A 23,451-nucleotide genomic window follows, 5' to 3' on the forward strand; every position below is an offset into this window, starting at 1 on the left:
AAGTGCTTACTTATCAACGACAGGACTGAATGTAGACAGACTAAACACTCCAATCAAAAGACAGAGTGGCTTAATGGGAAAAAAAAAAAAAAAAAACCATCAGTCAACCACCCACCCAACCAACCAAGACCCAGTGACATGTTACCTACAAGAAACACATTTCACCTATAAAGAAACACGTAGACTGAAAATAAAAAGATGAAAAAACAATATTCCATGCCAACGGAAACCAAAAAAGAGCAGGAGTAGCCATACTTATATGAGACAAAATAGATTTCAAGTCAAAAACTACAAGAAGAGACAAAGGAGGTTACTATAGGGGTCAATTCATCAAGACGATATGACAATTATAAATATATATGCACCCAACACTGGAACACCCATATATACAAAGCAAATATTTTTAGAGCTAAAGAAAGAGATAGACCCCAATACAATAATAGCTGGAGACTTGAACACCTGTCTTACAGCATTGAACAAATCTCCTAGACAAAAATATCAACAAAGAAACATCAGATTTAATCTGCACATAGAGCAAATGGATCTAATAGATATTTACACAATATTTCATCCAATGGCTACAGAATACACATTCTTTTCCTCAGCACATGGATCATTCTCAAAGACAGACCGTATGTTAAGTCACAAAACAAATCTTAAAACATTCAAAAAACTGAAATAATTCCAAGCTTCCTCTCTGACCACAGTGGACTAAAACTAGAAATCAATAGCAAGAGTAATTTTGGAAACTATGCAAACACATGGCAATTGACCAATATGCTTCAGAATGACCAATGAAGAAATTAAGAATAAAATGGAAAAATTTCTTGAAACAAATAATAATGGTAACGCAATATACCAAAACCTATGGGATACAGTGAAAATAATACTAAGAGAAAAGTTTATAAGTGCTTACATCAGAAAAGAAGAAAAACTTCAAATAAACAACCAAATAATGCATCTTAGAGAAAGAGAAAATAATGAGTTAATCAAACCCCAAATTAGCAGAAAAAAATAAATAATAAAGATCAGAATATAAATAAATAAATTTGAAATGAAGAAAAATATACAAAAATTAACAGAACAAAAATATGGGTTTTTGAAAAGATACAAAAAATTGACAAACCTTTAGCCAGACTAAGTACAAAGAAGATGGCTGGGCACGGTGGCTCACACCTGTAATCCCAGCACTTTGGGAGGCCAAGGCGGGCGGATCATGAGGTCAGGAGTTCGAGACCAGTCTGACCAACACGGTGAAACCCCATCTCTACTAAAAATACAAAAATTAGGTTGGCCATGGTGGCTGGCTCCTGTAAACCCAGCTACTAGGGAGGCTGAGGCAGGATAATTGCTTGAACCAGGGAGGCTGAGGTTGCAGTGAGTTGAGATCGTACCACTGCACCCCAGCCTGGGTGACAGAGCGGGACTCCATCTCAAAAAAAAAAAAAAAAAGAAAAAAAGAAAAAAAAAGACACAAATAAAATCAGAAATGAAAAAGAAGACATTATAACCGACACTGAAGAAATTCAGAGGATCACCAATGATGATCCTCTATATGCCAATATGTTGGAAAATTTAGAAGAAATGAACAAATTCCTAGACACATACAACCAACCAAGACTTAACCATGAAGAAATTCAAAACCTACACAGATCAATAAGAAGCAATGGAATTGAAGCCATAATAAAAAGTCTCCCAGCAAAGAAAAGCCTGGGGCCTGATGGCTTCACTGCTGAATTCTACTAAACATTTAAAGAACTAATGCCAATATTACTCATATTATTCCACAAAATAGAGGAGGACGGAATACTCCCAAACTCATCTTACAAGGCCAGTATTACCCTGATATCAAAACCAGACAAAGACACATCAAAACAACAACAACAACTACAAGCCAATATCACTGATGAATATTAGTGCAAAAATCTTCGGCAAAATACTAGCAAACCAAATTCAACAAAACATTTAAAAGATCATTCATCATGACCAAGTGGTATTTATCCCTGGAATGCAAGGAAGGTTCAACACAGGCAAATCAATTAATGTGATACATCATATCAATAGAATGAAGGATAAAAACCATATGATCTTTCAATTGATACTGAAGAAAGCATTTGATAAAATTCAACATCACTTTATGATAAAAATCCTTGTAAAACTGGGTATAGAAGGAATGTACCTCAACATAATAAAAGCCATATTTGACAGACACATAGCTTGAATCATACTGAATGGGGAAAAACTGAAAGCCTTTCCCCTAAGATCTGGAACATGACAAGGATGCCCACTTTTGTCACTGTTATTCAACATAGTATAAGAAGTTTTAGCTAGAGCAATCAGACAAGAGGAATAAACAAAGGGCATCCAAATTGGAATGGAAGAAGTCAAATTATTCTTGTTCACAGATGATGTGCTCTTATAAGAAAAACCTAATAACTCACTAAAAAACTATTAGAACTGATAAACAAATTCAGCAAAGTTTCTGGATACAAAATCAACATACCAAAATCAGTAGCATTTCTCTATGCCAACAGTAAGCAATCTGAAGAAGAAAATTAAAAATGTAATCCCATTTACAATAGCCACAAATAAAATTAAATAGCCAGGAATTAACTTAACCAAAGACATGAAAGATCTCTATAATGAAACCTATAAAACACTGATGAAAAAAATTGAAAAGCACACCAAAAAATGGTAAAATATTCCATGTTCATGAATTGGATGAATCAATATTGTTACAATGTTTATACTACCCAAAGCTATGCAATCCCAATCAAAAATTCCAATGACATTGTTAACAGAAATAGAAAAAATCCTAAAATGTATGTGGAACAACAAAAGACCACTAATAGCCAAATCTGTCCTAAGGAAGAAGAACAAAACTAGAGGAATCTACATTTCCTGACTTTAAATTATTTTAAAAAATTAAATTACAGAGCAATAGTAACCAGAATGGTATAGTACTGGCATAAAAACAGACACATAGACCAGTGGAAAAGAATAGAAAACCCAGAAATAAATGCATACACCTACAGTGAAGTAACTTTTGACATAGGTGCCAACATACATTGGAGAAAGGATAGTCTCTTTAATCAGTGGTGCTGGGAAAATAGGATATTCCCATGCAGAAGAATGAAACTAGACCACTGTCTCTCACCATTTACAAAAATGAAATAAAAATTGATTAAATGCTTAAATCTGAGACCTCAAATTATAAGACTACTACCAGAACACATTAAGGAAACTCTCTAGGACACTGAACTGGGCAAAGCTTTCTTGAGTAATACCCTACAAGCATAGGCAACCAAAGAAAGAAATGTACAAATAGGAAAATAGGATCACATCAGGTTAAAAATCTTCTGCACAGCAAAGAAAACAATCAACAAAGTGAAAAGACAACCCAGAGAATGGGAAAAAATATTTGCAAACTATCCATCTGACAAGGGATTAATAACTGGAGGATATAAGGAGCTCAAACAACTCTATAGGAAAAAGAAAATCTAATGATCTGATTAAAAAACTAGCAAAAGACCTGAAAGACATTTCTCAAAATAAGACATACAAATGGAAAACAGGTATATGAAAAGGTGCTCAACATCCTTGATCATCAGAGAAACGCAAATCAAAAACTACAATGAGATATCATCTCACCCTAGTTAAAACGGTTTTTTATCTAAAAGACAGGCAATAATAAACGCTGGCAAGGATGTGGAGAAAAGGGAACCCTCATACACTTTTGGTTGGAATGTAAATTAGTACAGTCACTATGGAGAACAGTTTGGAAGTTCCTCAGAAAACTAAAAACAGAGCTACCATATGGTCCAGCAATCCCATTCCTAGGTATATGCCCAAAAGAAAGGAAATCAGTATATCGAAGAGACATCTGCACTCCCATATTTATTGCAGCACTAGTCACAATAGCCAAGATTTGGAAATAACCTAAGTGTCCATTAACTGAATGGAGAAAGAAAATGTGGTATATATACATGATGGAGTACTATTCAGCCATAAAAAAGAATGAGCCCCTGTCAATTGCAACAACAAGGATAGAACTGGAAGTCATTATATTAAGTGAAATAGGCCAGGCACAGGAAGACAAACTTTGAGTGTTTTCACTTATTTCTGGGAGCTAAAATTTAAAATGATTGAACTTACGGAGATAGAGGGAAGAAGGATGGATAGCAGAGGGTGAGACGGGTAGTTGGGGTGGTATGGGATAGAAGTGGGGATGGTTAATGGGTACAAAAAATAGGAAGAATAAATAAGACCTAGTATTTACTAACACAACAGTGTGACTATAGTCAAAAATAATTTAATTGTACATTTTAAAGTAATTAGGAGAGTAATATTGATTTGTAACACAAATGATAAATGCTTGAAGGGATGTATACTTTACTTACCCTGATGTGATTATTATGTATTCCATGCCTTTATCAAAATATCTCATGTAACCTGTAAATGTATATACCTACTATGTACCCACAACAAATAAAAAATAAAAACAATAATAAGTAAACAATAAATAAATAAAATTTTGGTAGAATTTTCCTGTAGAAACATCTGCATCTGGATTCTTCTCTGGGAAATTTTGAATTTATTTATTTTTCTGAATAATTATAGGGCTATTCAAGTGATCAATTTCAAATGAGGTGAGTGGTGGTAGTTCATATTTTAATAGGAATTGGTTCATTTCATCTAAGTTGTCAAGTTTATGTGTTTAGAGTTGTGCATAATTTTTCCTTATAATCCTTTTGATAGCTGCACGTTCTGACTAAGAGTCATGTTTTGTTTCTAACATTGGTACATATGGTACATTGCTACATCTTGGTCTTCTCTCTTTTTTGTTTTGTTGGTCTTGCTATATATGTGTCGATTTTACTGATCTTTTCAAAGTGGATTCCTGGTAGATAGCATATATCTGGGTCATGTTTTTAAGCCACACTGGCAATATTTTTTCTTTTAATTGGTGTATTTACATAATTTACACTGAATGTGAACATTGATGTGTTAAGATTTATCTGCCAATTCTTTTCAGTTTTTTGTCTCTGTTTTTTATTTCTCTTTTTTTCCTACTTTCTCATTAGATTACTTAAACATTTTTTTAGAATTTTATGTGTATTTATCTATAGTGTTTTTGGGTGTATCTACTTGTATAGTTCTTTTAGTGGTTGCTCTATATATTACATTATATATGCATAATTTCACATTCTAATGGTGTCCTCATTTTACTATTAATAGTTTTAGTAAAGTATAGAAACCTTACTTTCTTATAACTTTATCCTTCCTCATCAGAGTATAACTGCTTTAAATAATTCTTCTACACACATTTATAACCACATCAGACAGTATTATAATTTTTGCTTTAACTGTCAAACATAATTCAGAAGACTTAAGAAGAGAAGGCAAGTGTACCATATACATCTAGATTTTTATCTTTTTTGGATGTTTCAAGATTTCTTGCTTATCATTAATTTCATGTTTAGAGAACCTTCTTTCTAGTTTTAAGATAGGTCTCCTAGGGACAAATTATCTTAGTTTTCCTTCATCTGATAATGTCTTGATTTCTCCTCATTTCTGAGGGCTACTATCTCTGAACATAGGATTGGGTGTTGACAACCCATTTCTTTTAGGACTTGAAAAATGTTGTGCCATTTTCTTCTGTTCTCCATGTTTTTTTATGATAAATTTATTTTCATTTGAATTGCTGCTCTCTGGCAAGCAAGGTATCATTTCGATCTTGGTACTTTCAACGTGTTTTTCTTAGACCTTAGTTGTCAGATGTTTGACTATGATGTGTGTAGGTGTGGATTTTGGGCTTCATCCTGCTTGGGGCTTTTTCAGTTTCTTGAATCTTTCAGTTTACATTTTTACCAGTTTGGAAGATTTCACCCATTACATCTTTGAGTACTTTTTCAGTCTGTCCTCTTTCTCCGCTCTTTCCAGGACTTCAATTAATAGAGTGTTAGATCTTTTGTGATAGTCCCACTGGTTCCTCTTCATTTTTTTCAGTCTATTTCTCTTTTTTAGGTGGAGTGTTATTATTGTTCTATATTTCAGTTCACTAATATTTTCTCTTTGTCTTCTCCATTCTGCTCTTGCATCTATCCACTAAGATTTTTATTTCTCTTTTGGTTTTTTTTTGTTTTTTTTTAATGAGACAGAGTCTCACTCTGAGTCCAGGCTGAAGTGCAATGACAGGATCTCTGCTCACTGCAACCTCTGCCTGCCGGGTTCAAGCAATTCTTCTGCCTTAGCCTCCAAATTTCATATCTATTATTTCTTTACTGAGACTCTAGCTTTTTGCTGAGACTTTCTGCTTTTTTGCTTGTTTCAAGCATGATTTTAAGTGTTCAATAAAACATGTTTATGATGGCTGCTTTAAAATATTTGTCAGATAATTCTAACATCTTTGTCATCTTATATAGGCATCTATTCATTTTTTTTCATGCAATTTGAGTTCTTCCTTGTTCTTTGCATGCTAGGGATTTTTCAATTGAAATGTAAACATTTGGGGCATTGTGTTATGAAGATCCGGATCTTATTTAAATTCTCTATTTCAAATTGCTTCTTCCATCGCCACTCTGGCCAGGGAGGTTGGGGCACTGCCTCCTGACTGCAATGTGGGGCTAAAATTTCAGGTTTTTACTCAGTTTATTGACACCCAAGCGTATAGGCTCCTCCTTATTTTTAGGGGGAAATAAGAGTTCTGGGTCCTACTAGGTCTGCAGTGATACCTCTTTGGCAGGTAGGGGTAAGAGTACTTCATCACTGCTTTCCACATGGCCAACACTGACACTACCACAGTGCCTCATACTCCTGGCTGAGAGCAAAGTCCAGGCTCCCTACGTGGTCTCTACCGACATCATGGCAGGGGCAGGGGGAGCTCGTTACCACATGGTGGAGATGACAGTTCTGGCTTCTCACTCAGCCTTCCGCAGGGGGCTTGGGTGCCTTGCGGCAGTTGGGAAGGGTAGAAAGCTAGGCTCCCATTCAGATAATCCTTACTGAATATGTGCTGCAGATCAGACATGGTTCTAAGAGCCTTGAATGTATTAAATCATTTAATTCTTGCAACAACCCTATGAGGTAGTTACTATTATTTTAACGCCGAGAGGTGAAGTAACTTGCCAAGGCAAGGAGCCCAGTATCATGGGAGAAATACTACGCTATAACAAATACACAAGCAGAAAGTCAGTGAGGTGGCTGTTAGGAGTGGCAGTCAGGAATACTAAGGAAAGGAACAATGAAGTCCAACTATGTGGCTTGGTAAAGCCTGCTCTTCCCACTAAAGAAATATGTCAAATAGAAAGACGATCCATGTGTCTGGTGCAGCTGCTACACTAAATATACAAAAGGTAGAAAGTGAAAACCTCCCTACAAGGTTCATTTACATATTTCCTGTCCCCACTAATCTCAAATTGCTAGATTACTGAACTGATGATGGAAATGTACCTCGAACTGCCTTCCAGCTTGAGCTTGAGAGAAGGATTTCAATAGCATTCCACCATGCTGAATAAGGCACCTGAAGAAAAACTCACCATCTTCAAATGTAATATCAGACCAAGATAGTGTGCCCATCATTGAAAACCAAATGACACCTGCTAAGCACATGTGCTAACAAATGTACTCACACACACAGGCACATATACACACAGAGACACTGTATCTTCAAAAAGATTCAGCAACACAAAAAGAAGAAAACAGTCCTTGAGAACCCAAGAACACTTTTTAAGCAGCTGCATGGTGGGAAACGTGTAATACTCAGGGTGCATCTACTTTGTGTGCTCAATAAAACTCAAGAGAGCATGATCCTTTCACAATAAGAAATGAAGGAGGAAGTGGTAGTGAAGCAGGATAATTCCCTAACTCCTTCGTGGGACTTGTAAAAGGGGTGCCTAGTTTATTCAGTTTGTAGCTCTCAAGTGCTCATGGGAGGGAGCATGTGAGTGAACGAGGCAGGAACTGGAGTGCAGAGGTGCTGGAACTAGCTGGCTGCTTTGGCACCAGCAAGGGTGAACGCCACTCATTTGGATCTGCTGTGCTCCACCCCTCGTGGGAGGTATCATGCAGGTGAGCAGGTGCAGGAGCCAGGGTGATTGTTTTTGTGTGCTGGCAGGAGCAAACTCCATGCAGGTCCCATGGCAGGATCTGGAGGTCATGCCTGCAATCCCTGAAGCCCCAGAGGGAGTGTTACAGTGCTCTTTTAGCCCTGCCACCTGCAGACAGCTTAAGTGTTAACAGCTCAGTTGTCCCTCAGTCTTTTTGCATGAGGTGGTTGCCTTCTGCCAGAGAGGACAAAGGGTCAGTGTGACAGCATTTTACATCTGCACCCATGGTTCCTGAGTTCTTGTCTGATGTCCAGGAGAAATTAGGTCACACAAATGCGAACTGAAGGATGGTAAATGTGGGGGATTTTATTGCTGATTGAGGTAGCGTAGCTCTCAGTAGGAAGGGGAACTGAAAAGGAGACAGGGCAGGAAGGTAGTCATCCCCTGAAATCCGTCTGGAGATGGCCAGATTATTCTCCAAAGTTACGCTGTCAAGCTGTCCCTCTGAAGTCAAGCCACTTCTCTCTGACTTCCATCCATAGTCTCCGATGTCCAGCTACTTCTCTCTCTGCCGGCTGAGCCTGGGGTTTTTATAGGCACAGGATGGGGCAGGGCGGGGCCATGGTGGTTTTGGGAAAGGCAACATTTTAATGGGGAAACAGGGAATGTAAGGTCTCATTTTGGGCTGCAGTTTCAGACTTGAGGGTGAGGTTTTGTTGGGGACCCTCCCTTTTCTGCCTAGAATTTCTCTGTCTCCTGTCCCTATCAGTAGGACAGCAACTGATATGACAAGGCAAACCGAAACAAGCAAAAATAAAAATAGAGCTGGATGACTGCATTGAAAGGAAGACTGCAAGGAAGGACTGTATTGAAACTGAAAAGAGCAGAAATAAGACCATAGTGGAAATAATGAAATGCAGAGTTTAATGCTTCCCAATATTTCATCAATGATAAAATTCAGCTTGAGTAAGACTTCTAGAATAAATTTTTTAAAATGAAAATGAAGACAAGAAGATACTTAATATGAAGAACAAATAATTAGAATCCAATAAGCTATTAACTATATATAATGGAGGAAACAGTGAGATAAAAAATGTCCTAGTCTTGCAAGCTGATAGGGCTAACTGCATACTATGCAAAATCTCAGATCCTACACATGTCCAAGCATACTGCCTAGACTTTTAAAAACAAATAAGTATAATTAAAAACATAAAAATTAGACAAAATACATGATGCCTACCCCCAAAAATCACTCTGACCATATAAATTATCTTTGATTATACAATATAAAAACCTAGAAGATGCCGTGTACGGAGTAATATCTCTACATTGCAGGTAAAATATTTGTTACCAAAGAATTAGATATTCAAAACATTGTTGTGTAATTGTACCTGTGGACATCTTTAGATATTCAGAGGCTCAAAAATTATACCACCTATATTGAGATATACTCCTGCAACCAAGACATGAATTACATTTGTAGAAACCATGGTAGGAAAGACATGGTTTATAGCACTGAAAACATTTAAATATTAATTAGCCCAAAATTATCACAAATATGTTTAGAAAGTAGACTATAGCTACTAAATCAAGATACATACATGGATGTTGAAGAGAAGTTACATAATGTAAAGAACAATTTGGTAATAATAACTGAGTCTTAAATTTCAGTATACAAAACTTATCAAGAAGCACGAAGAGGAGAGAGGGAAGAAGGCAAAGTGTAACAGGCTACTTTTCTATTCTATATGGGGTGGTCAATATTTTACTATTGATACTGCAAATTAGAGCAATATATGTTCAAATACTTTAAAGTAATGCTGTGTTACTAATATCATTTAAAGCAGTCTGTGCTTTTCTTAATAACAGGCTGATCTTGTCTTAATACACTCTACTTTGTTTTGCACTTTGCCAATACTGTGTTTTTTACAAAGTGAAGGTTTGTGGCAACCCTGCTTTGAGCAAGTCTATCAGTGTCATTTTTTGAGCGGCATGTGCTCATGTCATGTCTCCGTGTCAGCATTTTTTAAGCAATAAAATATTTTAAAATTAATATAGGTATGTTATTTTTTAGATATAACGCCATTGCACACTTACTAGACTACAGCATTATGTAAACATAATTTTATGTACACTGGGAAACCAAAGAATTTGTGTGATTCACGTTATTGTGATAATCGTTTTATTGTGGCAGTCTAGAACTGAATGAACAATATCTTCGAGGAATGCTTGCACTAAAAAATATACCTATATTTCATATAAAAATAATAGAAAACAAGTGAAATAGAATATAAGACTCAAGTACTAAGTAATTATAAAATATTGAAATGAAATGACCCTTGTGAATATAAATAGGTCAAATTATTTTTGTAGAGACCAGCTGTGTTCATAGTGTGTGAGAAAGAGAGAACCCATTCATGTGCAGTATGTAAAAGATGCATCTAAAATACGATGATTCCAACAGGCTATTGTTAAAAGCATGGCCAAATATTAATCAAATAAATGTATTCAAAGTCCTCCAGTGCTCACAATGCTAATATACTAAGAGTCTTTTTCTATTATATTGGCAAAAGTATAATGCATAAACAAGATAAAAGTTTCAAAACTTTTTGTGATGAAAATTATCACCACTATATTAAAAATAGTGATAAATGTAATTAACTGAAAATTGTGAGCAATTTTGATGTACTTCAAGAATTATTCGGTTATTAATAAAAAGATGGAGAAACAAAAAGATAGTAATGATTGTTTTATATAAATGGCATAATTTTGAACCATGCAAAATGAGAATATATATTTTTTTAGTTTCATAGTTTGCAAAAGTTGATTATATATTAAACCAAAGGAAATTTAAGCAATTCTAAAAGAAAAGATAGATACATATTTTTCATAACAGCAATAAAACTAGAACTAAATGGTAAAATTCCAAACATACAGCAATTGTAAAACAGTCTCATTGACAGATTAAAGTAAAAATAAAAACCTTTGCAATTATGGTTTGTTCATAAATAATTAAAATGAGTAATAAAACCTTTATAAAAGATGATTTAGGCCAGGCATGGTGGCTCACACCTATAATCCCAGCACTTTGGGAGGCCAAGGAGGGGGAATTGCTTGAGGTCAGGAGTTCGAGACCAGCCTGGCCAACATGGTGAAACTCCATCTCTACTAAAATAAAAAAAATTAGCTAGGTGTGGTGGCAGTTGCCTGTAATCCCAGCTACTCGGGAGGCTGAGGCAGGAGAATTGTTTGGACCCAGGAGGCGGAGGTTGCAGCTAGCCGAGATTGCACCACTACACTCCAGCGTGGGCAACAGAGCAAGACTCTATCTCAAAAAAACACATAAATAAAAATAAAAAAGATGATTTAAAATGCATTTAGAGGTAATTCCATGGCATTAATACAAAAGAAAGAATGAAAAATGAATTTGTCATTTAATTGAAATAGTTAAATAAATAAAAGTACATCCCGCATATCTGTGTATATACAGACATACAAAAGCGAAGAGGAAGAAATTAATAAATATGTAAGCAGAAATCAGTGAATCAGAAAATTGATGCCAGCAAGCAGTTTCAAAAAATGCTTCAGAGCTTTCTAATATTAGGGATAATAGGATAATAACATCAACAGGTCAGAGGAGAAAAAGCATGTCACCATTGTGGTGATGACAAAAATTCATTTCATAAAAGCCATTGCTACTTGTATTAAATATTCCTCAGTGAAGTAGAAGTAGAAAGACATTTCTTAACTTCTTTAAAATATCTACCTTATTTCAACAGCAAAACTATACTCAGCATTAAAACATTAGAGCTATTACTATTAAAATTGGGGAAAACAATGATGCCCACTGTCACCAATATCATATAACATTGTTTTAGATGTTCTAATAAATTCAAAAAAAAAAAAATCTAGAAGCATATATTCCTTTAATTATAGATGATACATATGACTTGCTTAGATAATCAAAGAGAATTACTGAAATATCTTATAGGACTTAAAATTTAATATAATTCATCCATATAATATAAATATAAAATAAATTCAATAATAATTGGTTAGAAAATATACACATACACACTTGCACACACACACACACACCACATCAACTAATTCCATTGTATAAATTACAGTAGTATGAAGGAATAAAGACCCCATTCCCATTAGCAACTAAAAATATAAAATATCTAGCAAAAAAATTAACAATATATATTCCAGTCTTCTCTGAAGAAAACTTGAAAACAATAAGGTACATAAAGCAAGTGAAATAAAAATATACTTGGAATAGAAAAATTACTATTATAAAGATATTAATTATTCATAAACCATTTTACATTCAGTGTGACTTTGACATTTTACAATTTTTTCTATTACTAGAAATCAACAAATTTTGAAAAAGAAAATGAGAGTTATTCTACTAGTTGAAACTTTAAAATAGTGTAAAGATACAGTTGCTTTAACACTGTGATGTGGTTCAAGAATAGATAGACCTAAATGAGGAAATGTTTGCTATTTGCCATATATATACATACACACACATACACATATATATGCACATATATATGGCAAAAATAAGAGGTTAGTATGTAAAGAGTTTTTATAGATTTAAAAATGAATATCTCAATAGAAAAATGAACAAAGATCCCTAGCAGACATGTACAGAAAGATGAAACTCAAGTGAGCACTAAAATATGTCCAATATAACAACTATGAAAATGCAAATTATTAACTCTCTACTATTTTATTTTGTCATATTGGTAATTTTAAAAAGTTAACATTTTGTTTGTGGTAAGGTATGGTGATATAATTAAGCATGAAATTGTTAGAATTTGTTAGGAGTAGTGGGGCAACATATACACAAAAACTTAAAAATTATCTTTGTCATTGACTAAGTAATTTTGCATTCAGAAATTTACCAAAATGAAACAATCAAGCGAGAGCCCTCTTACACAGTTTTAAGATAAATTAAACATTTAAAGCTATGTAATTTCTATACATAGATATGAATAACTTATTTTTATAAGAAAAGATTTACAAACAAGTTTAATTACTTTTAAGAGCAATTTTTTTTTTTTTTCTTTTTGAGATGGAGTCTCACTCTGTCACCCAGGCTGGAGTGCAGTGGCACGATCTCGGTTCACTGCAACCTCTGCCTCTTCGGTTCAAGCGATTCTCCTGCCTCAGCCTCCCGAGTACCTGGGATTACAGGCAACTGCCACTGTGCCCAGCTAATTTTTGTATTTTTCAGTAGAGACGGGGTTTCATTGTGTTGGCTAGGCTGGTTTCAAACTCCTGATCTCAGGTAATCCACCCCGCTCGGCCTCCCAAAGTGCTGAGATCACAGGCGTGAACTACTGCGCCTGGCAAGAGCACTTTAAAAAATAGTTTGGTGTTTTAATGAGATAGAATACTGTGTAGTCATTGCCAATCATACTTTCAGATGACTTATTTAATAAGAAATTAAACTACATATATTTGATTTTTAAAAAGCAGGTGCATACAATAAATAATTTTACAAAGAGTCTATCTGCCCAGAAAAAAATCTAAAAGTGTATTTACAAAAGTGTTAAACATAATTATTACTCTTTGAACTAGAGAAGCTAAAATTTTTCTGTTAAATACAAGATAGTCAATACTATTTTTCTGATGGTGCTAAAATTGCAGCAATATGTGATAAATATGATAAAAATTTTAAAATAATTATACATAAATGTTGGCTATGAATGTGATTTTTTTTTCATTATACGCTTTTTACTTTTCTAAGATTTCCACAATAACACATATTTTGTGGCCAAAATGAATGATAGTTATTAGACCTAAGACAGAATAAATTTTAATAGCAGTTTCTTATGTTAAGCATGAGCCTACTGTTTGTCAGGCTCCATACTAGGAGCTGTCATGCATACTCTCATTTAATCCTCAGAACAAATTTCTTTGATAAGGATTATCATTTTTATTTTATGGACAAGAAACATCAAAGTTCAGGAAAATGAAATAACTGGCTCCAAGTGACACTAATCATAAGTGCTGCAATGGGGGTCAAAACCCCATATGTAGCATCCCACGTGATACCAAATGCCTTTCCCTGCCCCTGTCCACCCTATGATCTACCTTTAGAAATATTGAGACAGTTCTATTTAATTGACCATTTAATATGCATAAAAGAAAGATCTTAATCTTTAATTATAATAAATCCCGATTTATTTAGATAAATCAAAGCCCTAAAAATCCCAATAAATGAACAGAAAACAATTTTTTTTTGTTTTTTTTTCTGGAAATAACATTGTTCAGCATTAAGACTCAGGCTAATGATTTCCCAGATACTAAATTTCCTTAAGAGACTTATTGTGTTAAATAATAAGAATGTTTGTTTGAGAATGAATTTATCAGTTCCCTCAAAGTAATATGTTTCTTACATGTGCTTATAATCATTTGTCCTCCAGACTTGTTAATAATACCATTACAATTGTGTTTATTGAATTTGTAATACTCTATCCATGAAGGTAGAGTACGCTAAAAGTGTAATCTCAGTGTAGACTTTATATAAAATTCCAAACAGTCTGAACTATTTAAAAATGAATTTATAAAATTAACTTAAGTTACAATAATCGGGAAATGAAAGTATGTGAGTAAAAGGATACCCAGGATGTTCTAAATTACTTGGACGTGGCATGGTTTCTTCTACTAAAAGAGATTAGGAACTGGTTTTCATTTGTACGCGGCATGGAATTCTCCACTTGGTTCTGTGACTCTCCTGCACTTTATTTATCGTCCAGGCGTTGTTCGTAACAATTTCAAAAGTGAGTGGGTAAGTGTGAAGTCCTTAAGAACAGAATCTTTGTGTCTTATTCGTTTTTGTATTTCAACACCTAACATTGCTTGGCACCTAGTAGTTACTCAATGTTCGTTTGCTAAAATCAGTGTAAAAATGATGTATAGATAGTATATTCTTATTTGTGCTTTTGTTTATAGGTAGAAGAAAATTGGAACATATTTAAACTCTTCTAAGATATAAGAATTTTCACACTCTATGATAATAGTTTTGTTTTTGCTATATTTTAATCTGGGTTATTCAGAAATTGGAGAGAGCTTGATGTTCTGTGAATGTTCTTACCAGACCAAAAAACTTTTAAAAGTTACTTGTTTTTGTCTCTCAAAAGACTAGATGTTTTGATCTAATTTGTGGATGTTTGTTTATTTGAACATTGAAGGAAAGCTACTAAAAAGATCGTTGTGATTATAGGCTGCAGAATGAATTCAATTTAAACTCAAACGTATTTCTCTTTGCTTTTGGGATATATTTATATAAACATTGCTTTGTGAAAAAAAATTGGCAGTGGTGTGTTTATAATGAAAATAATTCATTATATTTATTGAAATCATATCTTCTGTAGTGGCAACATCCTTAGGGAGGGGAGGGAAGATGGTACTCATTAGATACTTTTCTTCATTTGTGAGCCAGACAGTATATTAGTTTTATCCAATTGCCATCTGCCATCCGTTTTGTATATAGTATGCCTAAGGAGCTCACTCCATATAAGGGTCTAGAAGATAAAGGTAGACCATATTGTATTTATATTTGTAAATACTTTATGCATTAAATTACAAATATTTATGTGCCATTAAGGTCTGAATAAAGGAAATACAGAGTTGAAACAGACATGCCTCTCTTGCTCAAAGCTGGGGGTTGAGGATAACGTTTGGCTGGAAGCGTGGTTCATTTGTGTGTATAGCTGTATTTGTCATAACTATGTGAACGTGTCACTTTGATTTCATTTACCATTAATTTGCTCAGTACCACTTGCAAAGTAATAGCAAAGAATTTCTGTACAATTGAGTTGATTTAAGAGTGCACTGTGAAAATACACATGATGTAGATTCAATGATACAATAGATGTAATGAAAAAACACAGATTTCATCCATTAAAAATATTTAAAGAATTAATATTTTGTTATGTGAAATTATGTGATAAGGCTACACAATAAATGCGAGCAATAGGTTCTGTCAACACAATGGCACACATCAGTTTTGAAATGGGAAGAACAGAATTGTTTGTTTTTTTGCAGCTGCATACTTTCAATCATACATAGAAATATATGCTACAAAATCTATTTTAAGGAAATAAAATATTTTTTAAAATAACAAAAGTGAAAAATGAGCTCTAGTCCAAAACATTAAAAAATATGTAGGTATATACATACATATATACACACACAGATTTTTTTTACTCAAAAGAATCTATATAGATTCATAGGAATACTTGTATTCAGTTTGAAATCTTGAAAATAATAGCCTCAATGTTAAATGCTAATTGATGAATTATTTTTAATCTCTAGGGAGGCAGAAATAAGGTAATTTTAATAGAACTGCTAGGATTGAGTGGATTATAGCAGTGCTATTATAGCATGACAAAGATCTGGGTGTGTGCATGTGTTTGTACATGTGTGTGTGTGCACATGTGTGTAAGCGCGCATGTCTAGGCAACATGGCACTCAAGAAAATGAAAGGAAATGAGCCAGAAATGTCTCACATTTTGCTGGCATCTGTGGAGTGTCGCCATATGAGAACCATATGACTGCTGGCAGATTGGCATGTCAGTTCAGGCATGTAAAACTTGACCGCCCTGAGCTCAGAGTTTATCAGTTTATAGCAGGAATATTGATACAATTCTAACTGCACTCTTTTTGTGCAAGGTCATTTTACCTTTCCTAATGTCTTCATTCCCGATTGTACCCTTTGAAACCGTCTCCAAGCAGAAATAATATGCATATACATAATTTTTCCCAGTGAAATATACACATTTATTATAAATGCAAATAAAATTATTTATGTTTAAATATGTTATTAATGCATATTTAATATATTAATAAAACACATGTTATATCATATATTTAAATTGATGTAAATATGTATATAGTCCATGGAAAACAAGCTACTGAAGACAGTAGCAACAAGCTGGATTTTACCTTCATGTATCAGTAAGTGCTAACCACCATGTTCTGCTCTGAGCCAGAGATGGGTTTTCAGATGCCCCTTTAGCATGGTAACTAAAGTGGGCTAGAAAGTGGGACTGTAAATTTTCTTCTCAATTGGGATGAGGAGGCCCATGTCAGCATGGTCTATACTTTCCACAAACAGAAACTGTTGATGAATGGAATCTTCAGTAGCTTTGGGCAGGAAGAAGATGGTCTTAATTATTGATATCTTCAGGGTAAAAGAATAGAAGGTGTGAAAGAAACAGTCTCTATCTACACTGTTTGAAAGGAAATTGCCTTCTGTTGGAACAGTCTTTACCGGTCTGCTTTTTAATGAGTGGCTTTTTTGAAATAGAATGTTCCATTTAATTTTCAGAGCCAGAGAAGAGAGAACAGACAGGATATTAATCCATTTCTCATTGAGTCTACCAAAATAATGACATTTCTGGCTATTAGTATGACTTAAAAATGGAGATGACAAAAGTGAGGCCTAGTCCTGACAAAACTTTTCAGTGGATGCGTATGGCATGCTCCCAGGCAGCACTGTCCCTCATCTCCTCGGGCCACCTTGTTTCAGCAAAAGGTGGCAAGTAGTTTCACACGCAGGTCCTCACCAAGAGTAACCCCTTGCATCTCACTTTGCATCCTTGGCACTTTTTTCATCCTTGCTTTGCAGCCTTGGCCCCTCTACCAAAGCCCAGTTGCTAGTGAAATCGAGAAATGAACTTAACACTTTGGGGACAATCCTCAAACAGTAGGGTCATGGGAGTAAGTGGGGAAATACTCCAGTCTTCCTGTTACTGGGTGGGACAATTTTGAGGCACTTCCTCCACACTTCCTCAGAGAACCCCTAGAAATATTGCTTTTTAGTTGCCCTGAGCAGTAAGTGGTTCATTAGCTACCTTTTATTGGCTTTTTGCCATTTCCAGTATCATTGTCCCCACTATCTCACTACCATTTCTTGGGATCAAATTTAAGTGAACTGCTAGTACTGAAGATGTTATCTCAGACTCTGCTCTCAGGAGAATCCACAGTAAGATAAGAAGTGTGTCTTGTGTGTCCCATCCCCTCTTATATCCTCTTTGGGAGCATCTATCACCAAATGTGACTTGCATCCCATAGCCAACATGAATTTCAGCTCCATGATCCTGATCTCTTTAGTCATCTCCCAACTTTGGACTTCAGCAAATTTTTGCACACTTTATAGGGATGTCTCCATTTTGTTTTGGTTTAATTCCCTTAGAGATCATGAATTCTTCTGGATACAATGTCTTTTAAGCATGTGCTCAAAAGGCATTGATGGGCTACTTAATTTACGCCATTTGATACATCACACTGATATTTTATCAAAGCCTTAACTCAAAGCAGTGAGTCCATTGGTAGGAATTTGGGTTCCTTCCAACTCCTGTCAAAGAAGCCAACACCAGAGTTGCTGATGCAAGGAACTTGCCCTGCCAACACCCTTCTGCAAGAAAAAAATCCCCAAATGTATGAGTTGAATGGCAAACGGGAGTGCATAATAAAATGCATGATTCAAGTATTATTTTGTGAGTTATGTTTATTCAATAAAATCTTGTTAGAATTATTGACTATAGCACCTGACATAGGAAAATGCAAAATTATAAAATTGGCTAAGGAAAAAAAGTTTCTGTGCGTTACAAAACATTGCCTCTTTTATGGCACTCTTTACAATATAAGTATATGAGTACATGATTTCCTACAATTATTTCCCCTACAGGTGAGTGTTCCTTGAGGTATGGGGACCAGCTTGTCCATTTTTTATTTCTATCTAATCTTTTGCTTATATCAGACATTTGGCAAACATTGGTGAAGATAAATGTGAAATACCTAAACACTTCTGTTAAGTATTTATATAGCATTAATTACTTAGCAAATTTTGTTTCAGGTTGAATGAGTGATCTCACAGTGGAATTTAAAATAGTATTGTTGGTACTGTAAGCTGAAGAATGCTTAGAAACAACACATAATTTTTTTTAGCTAGACTGCAGGAAGGCCATATTGAGCATATAATGAATGGTCAGAAGCACTGGATTGGGAACCAGATGGACAGGGGCTTCAATCCTGGTTCTGCCAATTAAGAGCTGGATGACCTTGGAGAATTCACCTAACATCTCAAAACCTTATCTTAAAAGTAGGATAACAATGATAGTTATTTAAAGTGTTTTCATTTCCCTGCCATCACACAACTGGTGGGTGATAGATCTGGGACAAGAATCTAGCTTAATGATTTTCAAACCACTGTTCTGATTGCAAAACACTAGGTCAAAGTAAACATCTCTGAAATTACAGTTGTAATCAATGAGAACACAAGCTTTAATACAATGAACTGGTATTTGTCCAAGACACAACTATGGCCCAAAGGGTCCTCTGATTGATCCAGTCTATCTAGAGACCCACAGATGATTAGGTCTGATTAATGATAACCTTAAGGGTTCTATATGGGGCCTCAAGAAACAATTTGTGTCTTTTACCTCATAATAATGAGGTCACTGGATGTCACCTCCCTTAAGAAAGTACCAGCTTAAATAATATCTTTGGGAAGACAAAATTGGTACACTCAGCCCCATTGCTTGAACTGCCAGTGCCATGGGCACTGTAGTCCGTGCTGACAGCCGATACAGCCACTGTTATGCAGCAGCCCTTGTACCACTGCCTCAGAATGGATTGCACAAGGCCCAGGATCTGCTAACTCATAGCTAAATTTCACATTGCTGTTTATCCCACCTAGCAAGAGGGTAATCACTTCTCACTATGAACTAGACTTCAGTTGTTTTCTCTCTGAATTAAGGTTTCCTATTGGTATATAATCTGTAGCTGGTGCAATCAAGGTCTGTTCTGATGATGCAAAATTAATCTGAAAATCAGGAGTCACATATTTTTAATATTTGTGATAGTGGGTCTTAATCTGGTTGCACATTAGAATCAGATGGGGACATATTAACAACTCCTGATGCCTTGGTCTTACTCAGAGCCAGTAGCCCCAGTCACTTATTTTATTAAAGCTCTCGCTTATAATTTGAGAATACTTAATCTTACAGGCACTCAGGGTTAAGGACCACTAGCCTAGGAGGATAATTTTATACTACCTTTCCTCTCATTACCAGTTCAAGGAACAGGAAGCCATAATGGCATTGCCTTAAGGAGTAGTGTTGGCTTTACTTTGAAGATGACTCCCTGTAATATGGTTTGGCTTTGTGTCCCCACTCAAATCTCATCTTGAATTTTACTCCCATAATGCCCACATGTTGTGGGAGGGACTTGGAGGGTGATAATTGAATCATGGGGGCAATTTCCCCCATACTACTCTCATGGTAATTTGTAAGTCTCATGAGATCTGATGGGTTTATAAGGGGTTTCCACTTTCACTTCTCTCTCATTCTCTCTTGCTGCCTTTTGCTTTGTGCCATGATTGTGAGGTCTCCCCAGCCACGTGGAACTGTGAGTTTATTAAACCTATTTTTCTTACTAGTCTCAGGTATGTCTTTGTCAGCAGCATAAAAATGGACAAATAAGTAGATTGGTACCAGTAGAGTGGAGTGTAGCTGAAAAGATACCCGAAAATATGGAAGTGACTCTGGAACTGGGTAGCAGGCAGAGGTTGAAACAGTTTGGAGGGCTCAGAAGAAGACAGGAAAATGTGGGAAAGTTTGGAACTTCCTAGAGACTTGTTGAGTGGCTTTGCCCAAAATACTGATAGTGATATGGACAATAAAGTCCAGGCTGAGGTGGTCTCAGATAGAGATGAGAAACTTGTTGGGAACTGGAGCAAAGGTGACTCTTGTTATGTTTTAGCAAAGAGACTAGCAGCATTTTGCCCCTTCCCTAGTGACTTGTGGAACTTTGAAGTTGAGAGAGATGATTTAAGGTATCCAGTGGAAGAAATTTCTAAGCAGCAAAGCATTCAAGAGGTGACTTGGGTGGTGTTATAGGTATTAAGTTTTATAAAGGAAGCAGAGCATAGACGTTCAGAAAATTTGCAGCCTGACTATGCAATAGAAAACAAAATCCCATCTGAGGAGAAATTCAAGCTGGCTATAGAAATTTGCATAAGTAATGAGGAGCCAATGTTAATCCCCAAGACAATGAGGAAAATGTCTCCAGGGCGTGTCAGAGGCCTTCAGGACAGCCCCTCTTATCACAGGGCCATAACACTAGGAGGAAAAATTGATTTAATGGGCTGAGCCCAGGGCTTCCCTGCTGTGTGCAGCCTAGGGACATGGTGCCCTGCATCCCAGATGTTCCAGCTGTGGCTGAAAGGGTCCAATGTAGAGCTTGAGCCATGCCTTCAGAGGGTGCAAGCCCCAAGCCTTGGCAGCTTCCATGTGGTGTTGAGGCTGCAGGCACATAGAAGTCAAGAATTGGGGTTTGGGAACCTCCATCTAGATTTCAGAGGATGTATGGAAATGTCTGGATGTCCAAGCAGAAGTTTGCTGTAGGGGTGGGGTCCTAATGAAGAACCTCTGCTGAAGCAGTGTGGAAGAGAGATGTGGGGACGGAGCCTCCACACAGAGTCTCTACTGGAACACTGCCTAGTGGAGCTGTGAGAAGAGGGCTACCCATCCTCCAAGCCCCAGAATGGTAGATCCACTGACAGCTTGCACCATGCACCTGAAAAAGCTGCAAACATTCAATGCCAGCCCACGAAAGCAGCTGGGAGGGTGGCTGTACCCTGCAAAGCCACAGGGGCAGGGCTGCCCAAGACCATGGGAACCCACCTTTCCCATCAGTGTGACCTGGATGTGACAGATGGAGTCAAAGGAGATCAGTTTGGAACTTTAAGATTTGACTGCCCCGCTGGATTTTGGACTTGCATGGGGCCTGTAGCCCCTTTGTTTTGGCCAATTTCTCCCATTTACTCAATGCCTGTATTTACCCAATGCCTGTGTCCCCATTGTATCTAGGAAGTAACTAACTTGTTTTTGATTTTATAGGCTCATAAGCAGAAGGGTCTTGCCTTGTCTCAGATAAGACTTTGGACTGTGAACTTTTGTGTTAATGTTGAAAAGAGGTAAGACTTTGGGGGACTGTTGGGAAGGTATGATTGGTTTTGAAATGTCAGGACATGAGATTTGGCAGGGGCCAAGGGTGAAATGATATGTTGGCTCTGAGCCCCTACCGAAATCTCATCTTGAATTGTATTCCCACAATTCCCACATGTTATGGGAGGGACCCAGTGGGAGAAAATTGAATCATGGGGGCAATTTTCCCCATACTATTCTTGTGATAGTGAATAAGTCTCATGAGATCTGATGGTTTTATAAGGGGTTTCCACTCTCACTTCTCTCTCATTCTCCCTTGCTGCTGCCATGTAAGAAGTGCCTTTCACCTTCTGCCATGATTGTGAGACCTCTCCAGTCACTTGGAACTGCGAGTCCATTAAACCTATTTTTCTTTCCAGTCTTGGGTATGTCTTTATCAGCAACATGAAAATAGACTAATTCACCCTGTTGCTCAAAGTGCTGACCTTTGAAGTTTCAATTTGCTTTGGCAGGTAAATTTCAGCAATTAGAGAATAATCCCAGGAAGTTGGACTTTTTATTTATTTTTCAGAGAACCAAATCCATCTGCATGCTCAGTGCCTAAAGTTTCAAAACACTAAGAGCTATAAAATCTTCTGTGGAGTAATGGGAATTTTAACTTGGTTTGCAGGACTCTATGTACCAGAAGCATGCTGGAGAAAGCCTGATACTTTGATTATTTTTTCTAAAGGATGCTATCAGGAATAATTGTATAATTCCAAGATACCTTTGGATCCTTTTTTGCCCATTCCCTCCCTCTTTCTAGCAAGAAGATGATGCCCTTTCATTCATTCTCAGTGAAACAATGAGGACATGTGTGGGTTTTGCTCATCCTCTTCTAAGCTATACATAATTGAGCCACCCTGTTTGTTCATATTTACTCACTTCTTACTCAGAGCAGATCCAGGGACTTTATTTTTACCTCCTTGTTGGCAATCTCCCCCACATTGAGGAGTCTTTGTCCACCCTCATCAGCCCCAGCAAAACAGACACTTCCCTACCCTTATCATGGACCATAATTGGCCTGAATCTGTAACAGAAAGGCTCTTCCAGCCTTTTGTATTAGAAGTTTGGGTTTTGTGAGTAAATCCATTCATAATTCAGAAAGATCAAGATATTTCCTTTTGGAAGAAAGATGAAGTCATATTGCAACAAAAATCTGCCTCTAAAAAAGCTGTTTCTAAAAAATCTGTTCAATATGTATCAAAGAATCAAATTACACCCATCTGGAGAGATGCATATGAAAAAAAACCTGCATTAAACAGCAAACCACATCTATAGTGCTTCTTAACAGCAAACAAAGAAATTCTAGATGTATCAACAGGCAGGGCAGGGCAGGGCCTCTTTTGATTAAAAAGTACTTACGGGAAAAGGACAAATCAAGCTCTTTT

This window comes from Colobus angolensis, unplaced genomic scaffold (assembly GCF_000951035.1).
Source record: "Colobus angolensis palliatus isolate OR3802 unplaced genomic scaffold, Cang.pa_1.0 Scaffold92, whole genome shotgun sequence".
Taxonomy (NCBI): Eukaryota; Metazoa; Chordata; class Mammalia; order Primates; family Cercopithecidae; genus Colobus; species Colobus angolensis.